This window comes from Rhinopithecus bieti, unplaced genomic scaffold (assembly GCF_001698545.2).
Source record: "Rhinopithecus bieti isolate Rb0 unplaced genomic scaffold, ASM169854v2 scaffold_14454, whole genome shotgun sequence".
NCBI lineage: Eukaryota > Metazoa > Chordata > Mammalia > Primates > Cercopithecidae > Rhinopithecus > Rhinopithecus bieti.
Window position 1 is genome coordinate 2639404 of NW_016808228.1, and position 7341 is coordinate 2646744.

At 39.9% G+C, this 7341-nt stretch overlaps 1 protein-coding gene across 1 annotated transcript in view; it reads right to left on the reverse strand.

Annotated features, from left to right (window-relative positions):
• ATOSA (atos homolog A) overlaps positions 1–5325 on the reverse strand; it is a 128982-nt gene extending 123657 nt beyond the window's left edge. The window contains exon 1 of the mRNA XM_017886153.1: positions 5234–5325. The gene's annotated coding sequence lies outside the window, so the exon portion shown is untranslated. The remainder of the gene's footprint in view (positions 1–5233) is intronic.
• Positions 5326–7341: the final 2016 nt, after the last annotated feature.

Here is a 7341-nt window from a genome sequence, read left to right on the forward strand (position 1 = left end):
GAATGGGAGAAAATTTTTGCAATCTACTCATCTGACAAAGGGCTAATATCCAGAACCTATAAAGAACTCAAACAAATTTACAAGAAAAAAACAAAATCCTTTGCCCATCAAAAAGTGGGCAAGGATATGAACAGACACTTCTCAAAAGAAGATATTTATGCGACTAACAGACATATGAAAAAATACTCATCATCTCTGATCATCAGAGAAATGCAAATCAAAACCACAATGAGATACCATCTCATGCCAGTTAGAATGGCGATCATTAAAAGTCAGGAAACAACAGATGCTGGAGAGGATATGGAGAAATAGGAACAATTTTACACTATTGGTGGGAGTGTAAATTAGTTCAACCATTGTGGAAGACAGTGTGGCAATTCCTCAAGGATCTAGAACTAGAAATACCATTTGACCCAGCCATCCCATTACGGGGATAGCATCTGAAAATACATATCCACAAGGTTATTATATATATATATATATACCCAAAGGATTATAAATCATGCTATTGTAAAGACACGTGCACATGTATGTTTATTGCAGCACTATTCACAATAGCAAAGTCTTGGAACCAACACAAATGTCCACCAATAATAGACTGGATAAAGAAAAGGTGGCACACATACACCATGGAATACTGTGCAGCCATAAAAAAGGATGAGTTCATGTCCTTTGCAGGGACATGGATGAAGCTGGAAACCATCATTCTCAGCAAAATATCACAAGGACAGAAAACCAAACACCACATGTTCTCACTCATAAGTGGGAGATGAACAATGAGAACACATGGACACAGGCAGGGGAATATCACACACACACACCGGGGTCTGTTGTGGTGGGGTGGCTGGGGGAGGGATAGCGTTAGGAGAAATACCTAATGTAAATGATGAGTTGATAGGTACAGCCAACCAACATGGCACATGTATACCTATGTAACAAACCTGCACATTGTGCACATGTACCCTAGAACTTAAAGTATAATAATATAAAAAGAAATTACCCAGAAAGAAGAGAAAAAAAACTTTGTGGATGAAAGTACATATTGCAGCATTATATCAATTTAATTTGTAAATGAGGTATAACAGGTACACTGTAAAAGATACATAAGCATATAATTCAGTGAATTCTTACTTAAGTATATACACATGTGATCGCCACTCAGATCAATACACAGATTCCCAGTACCAGAACAGAGCTCTCTTATCTTTAATGTCAATAGCACCAACACCCCCAGCCCAAGCATCTCACCCCCAACTAATCACTATTCTCACTTCTATCACCATAGTTTTATCTGTTTCTGAATTTTGTGTAAGTTGAGTAAAATATAATTTTATATGATTTTTACTCTATATTATATATGATTTATAGGATCAGTTATGTATAGAAGTTTTTGTTTTTGTGTGGCATTCCATTGTATTACTATACCATAATTTATTTATCTACTCTCTGATGTACATTTCGGTCGCTTCCAGTTTTTCAATATTACATATTAAACTGCTGTGAAACAAACGAAAAAAAAGAAATCAGTCACCTTCAAAGCGTGCAAAAGGAATGGGTTAGGGGAGCTAGGTCAGGGAATTATACTTCTATAAGTATACATGCTTTATTAGTTTTCACTTTTGGAAGGATATTAATGTTCTACATATTAAAAAATAAAACCAAGGCAAGATGGAGTGAAAACTGTAACAATACAAACAAATGAACCAGTGAAAGCAATGTTCTCTCAAATGAGTAATAAAGCCACAACGAAGGGGGAAAAAGAACTAATCCAACCAATTTGTGAACACAGGAACTTGACTAGCCTCAGTCTATGGAGAAAAGAACTACAAATAAATCTTTTACTCTGGTTAGTAGATGAGCTTTCCATGACGACATGGCTTTAGCAATTCAGAAATTATTTAATACATATTGCAGGACTGGGCAAATGAATGCAATGATGTTGTTGGGAACGAAGGTTTTCACTAGGAAGGAAGGAGACAAAAATGCTCATCAGGTAGGCTGTCTTATAAGAACAAACAAAAAGAAAATGTTCCAAAAAAGTGATAGGGACATGTCAAAAGGAAACAAAAACTAACTTGAAAGACCCAAATCTGGGAAAGTTGAGCATCAAAAAATAAATAAATAAATAAATAAATAAATAAGGACAATAATGATTATAACTCACTGCCTAAAAATAGGAATTCATAAGTCTATACAGAGAATAACTCAGCAATAAAAGGGAGCGATGTGTTGACACATGCCACAAAATGGGTGAAATCAAAAACATCATGCCAAGTACAAGAAGCCAGATCACACATTGTATGATTCCACTGATATAAGATATTCAGAATAGGCAGATCTGTAGAGAGAGAAAGTAGATTAGTGTTTCCCTAGGGCTGGGGGAAATGGGGGGATGACTGCTAGCAGGTATGGGGTTTCTTTCTGGGGTGCTGAAATGTTCTAAAATTGATTGTGGTGATGGCTATACAATTCTGACTATACTAAAAACCACTGAGTTGCACATTTTTAAAAGGGGAATTGTATGGTATGTGAAATATATTAATAAAACTGTAAACAAATGGTGGTAAAGATTTCCTTATAACAGAATGTCATTTGATCAATGTAGAGGCAGTGGTGATATAATCGGAAAGTTACCATTTTACAGCCATCATGGTAAATATTGGTTTGAACCAAGAATGGATGCTAAATCTAGGGGCAAATGTTTGATACAGAGCAGGGTATTTACATGGGCTCACTGTCTTTCCACAAACTGTTTATTGATTGCAAAGGAACAAGTAGTAAATATACAGTGGAAAAACTAGGCAGCAACTAGGTAATTAAAATTAACACCACTCAATAGAGACAGATATCACATGTCTCCAGAAATGATATTCTGAGAAGGGCACAAAATTGCCTATGAAAAAATCCAGCTAGGGACGCATACCAGATAAACCCGTCAAGAACATAAAACGATCAGCCTACATTCTTCAAAAATGTCATTGTCATAAAAGACAAAGACAGGCTGAGGAATTACTCCAGATTAAAGGAAGTGAAAGAGTCATGATTTAATCCTATGTTGGTGGGAGAAAAGTATTACTGTTTGGACAAGTGAAATTGAAATATAGACTGTAGATTAGATAAAAATAATAGATCAATATTAAATTTCTGAAATGTGCTATTTTGTGGTTACATGAAAGAATATCCTTGGTCTTAGAAAATTTACACTGAAGGAACATGATATTTGCCACATACTCTTGACTAATTCAGAAAAAGAGTAAAATAGTGAAAAGGGGAGAGAAGGAGGAAGAGAGAGGGAGAGAGTACATTAAAGCAAAAGTTTAATAAAAGTATGTTTGTGAGAATGAGAAATACTCAAAGATACAAAATGGTATTGTTAAATTCACTTGCCTTTCCTATGTGAGCCCCTGAATGCCGTTTTGCTTTGGATAGCCAGGAAAATCCCAGTCTCAAATCCACACCATTCCTGTCATAGAAACCTTATTACCAGAGGCTGAAACCTCAGGAGGCTTGGGGATGGTTTTCCGGGACTTCAGGAAAGGAGAGTGAAGTTACCCGGGGAAAACTGCACTGAATATTAAATTAGAACTGTAGTAAATAGGACAAAATGAAAAATGAACAAAATGAAGGGAAGGAGGTTGGGCAAGGCTGGGGTCAATCACACTTTCAGCATCTTGGGAGACTGGTTCCACAATCAGACAGCTTAGTCCTTTCAGAGCGTCCTTCCTCTCTCATCCGCACGACCCTGCCCTCCTTTCTCACAGCAGAAAACGGCAGGAGAAGATGAGAGGGACTTTCCTTCAGGTTCCAAAAGCACTTTTGGATCTAGCCCCAGTGTCAAGGCTGCTTCTGGATTCCCACTCCCAACTCTAGGATTTCTAGGGCACCTAAATGCTTGATGGGATCATCGTTATTAAACTGTAGGACACAAACTCTCCTACTTGTGTGATTTATGAAGATGCGTTTGCTTATCAGATTGACTTTATAATGGAGGTCAAGGTTTGGGGGGTGGTTTTTGAATCAAGGTATGATTACTGAATTAAGTCACTCTCTATTGCATTGTTTTTCAATCTGTTAAGTGAGAATAGCTGCATTTGTAAAATCTACCTTGCAAAATTGTTGGGACTGAAGAAACAGTTTCTGCTAAACCACACTGGGAAAGAAATAACCCAGCATCCCTTTAAAATTGGGTACTTTTTTTCTGTTTCAGTTGGTCAAAAACAAATTCTCCTCAGAGGCTCTCACCAAAACGCTTAAGTCACTCACAATATTATCCAGTTGTTTACAGGTAGCTAATTGTTTTACTAACATATCGTGGAGGCTACCTCCCTTCCTCCGTGGTAGAATAAGGTGTATTGCTAGTTGCTTTACTAGCACACTGTGGGAATCATCTCTCTTTCCTTGCTGGTAGGATGAAGTTTCTGACTTAAGTAGTGATCACAAACCCAAATGCCTCCAGAGCCCAATCAGGTAACACAATTTAGAGAAGCTGGCTGAGGTGGAGGTGCATAATGATGAAGGGGTGGTAAGGACTGGACCCATGGAGAGTACTCCCTGTCTGCGAGTCTTCATGTTAAAAAAAAAAAAAGAAAGAAAGAAAGAAAAGAAAAAAGAAAGGTGAACCTAGGCAGACCAAACAAAGCACACCCAGGCAAATGGGTCAGTTTTGCCCTCTCTTTATTGGAAGATGTCTACATTCCCTTTCACCTCCCAAAACCCACCATTGATCATTTTGAAGTTTTACATTTGTTGTGGAAACTGGCCCAGAGCCTCTTTCCTAATATTTATTAACCTGCCTGTCACCTATCATTGCAAAATCATTGGCTTTTGCTGTCACTTATCATTGCAAAATCATTGGCTTTAATGTAGTAGAGAGGTTACTGCTGAATGAGAAGTTTACATAAATGTTTCTCATATTTGCTGAACTTTACCCCAAAGCTCTAATTCTACCATCTCTCTTAAAGGACCACACTACTGGTTAAAAAACTACAAGGTGCAAAGTATTTTTCACACTGACCTTTTAACATAAAATGCATACAAGTCCCTTTCACTCGTAGGTTCCCAAGACTGCACGCAGCTTCCACTTCATGCCCCCTGAATACTCCAGATCGCTCTCCCACCCCCTCCACTTGCTAGCCCCTTCTCCCTCCTCACTCCTCACCACACACCACTTCCTATCTCTTATCTCCTTACTCCCATCAGCCGTTCCCACTCCCCTCTTTCTCCAGACACATACCTATTGGGTTGTGTCCACACCAGCCAGTAGCTTTCCCTCACACAGAAAAGGGAGATGATCTGAAAGTCTACAGGCAACAGCAGCAGCAGTAGACTGTTCGCTGTGCCTTCTGTAAATAGAGCAAGGTAGAGGGTGGAGTCTGGGGAAGGGAGGAGCCCTGAGGGAAGCTAATTAGAGAGACTCGCCCATCAGAGAGGCCAGGCTTGTTGAAGGAGGCGGGCCTTGGACTGTTGCAGCCTGGCTAACTCAAAGTCATCTTACTGTTAAGGTCTGGTTCCCAATACGGCAGCCTGATTCCTCTCAGGATTTTTTTTATTGTTATAATTATGTTGAACCTAATACCATGACATTTGTGTTGATGAGTTGATCTCTGCCCTGCAAAAACACAGAACCACAAATGTCTAGAGCAAGTGTTATGCTGACCAGTCCCTGCTGGGCTGTATTGCTGGCAGCTGATCCCAAAGCAAGGCAGAGGAAGGTCAGGTGTCCCAAAGTTTCGAGGCCGGGTGGGTGGGTGTGAGAGTTAGCACCTGGAAGATGGCAGCTGTAAGCAGTCAAGTTTCTGTTCCTGTTGTTTGTGTATTTATGTGATTTTAGGTCCCTGAAACATAGGCTGGGCCTACCAGCTCCTTGGACTCTTATTACAGTCTGCTGCTGTGCACCTCTTGGAATCCAGTCTCTCTCCTGGCTACAAGGCCCTCCCTACTCTGCCTCTGCCAACCTGTCAGCTTCCTCCACTACCATGTGACCCTCTTTCATTATGCTCCCGCCTCACTGTCTTCTTGATGTGTCATATAGCTTAAATAAGCCAAATGAGATCTGCCTCAGGGCCTTTGCACTGACTATTTCTGCTACTGGAACATTCATCTCACTTCCCTCCCTGCTTCTTTACTTAAATATCTGGCTCCTTCTCATTCAGCTCACAGGGTCACTGTCTTTCTAAGGTTTTCCCTGACTCTCCCCTCTATCAGAGTACACAGTTTTGTTTTCTTCGTAGCTGTTAACACTACCTGAAATCATTGAATGTTTTTATTTACTTGGTCTCCATTACCCTCTCCCCACTAGATTGTAAGTGCCACGAGTTGGCTCTGTATTGCTCATGACATTATCCACACCTCTAGAATCAGTACCTGAAACATAGTAGGTGTTTACTGTGTGTGTAGTGACTAAATGAATGGACACCATTCATTCACTGACTAAATGTTATTGCATCCTTGGTGTGTGCCAGGCACTGAGTACTGAAGACACAACAAGACAGCGAAGGGCTCCCTCAAGGAGGCTTCTCATCTAAAGGGAAGAGGGCCATTACATGAATAGTCAATTGAAATTATATTTTAAAAGAAATAAAGAAGAAACCACATGTTTGTTCACAGATTGAAATGAATGCGTATACCAGAAGTGCTAGTAGGGGGTGAGCACCCAGTCATAGAGCCTAGAATTCTTAGGAATCTGAGCCATGCTTATAAATTGCTGAAGGGATTTTATTCCTGTAAACATGATGGGATCCCATGAAGCAAAGTCCCCATTTGTAGCTCTCAGACTCCCTTTCTGCAGAGGAGTGTAATCAAGACCGCCCTGTAGCACCAGCATATTTACGAGGCCCTGTGTGTTTTCCTGGAGAATAACCTTTGAATCTACATTTCAACGTTCAAAGAATACAAATTCTAGGGATGTCCTAGGGCTCTCCGTGTTTTTGGAGCTTGTAAAAGAGATCTGCCATGAGGCTAGGCGTGTAACAGGCCAATGGGGCTTCTTTTAATGTTTCAGAGGAGGATTGAGACCAGGTCATTTCCCTCGGGGAGAATTCACTTCAATAATCTTGTTGGAATCCTCCAGTTTCCTCCAGGACTCCAAATCTCTACTTGACTTTTTTATTACCTGCCTGGCCCCTGAAAGTATTTGATTTTGTGGGCCCTGCTTCTAGACATTGTTTTTGGCATCCTGAGAGTTTTAGGATTCTGAAATAGCTGGAAATTTTTTGCTAAAAAAATCATTTTTCAGGTCCTGTATCTCCTGGAAAAATTCAGATGTTAAAATGCTAGTAACTAGGGTACCAACCCAGAAAACTTTAATACACAGAGGTCTAAGATTCTAGTATTATAACTCTC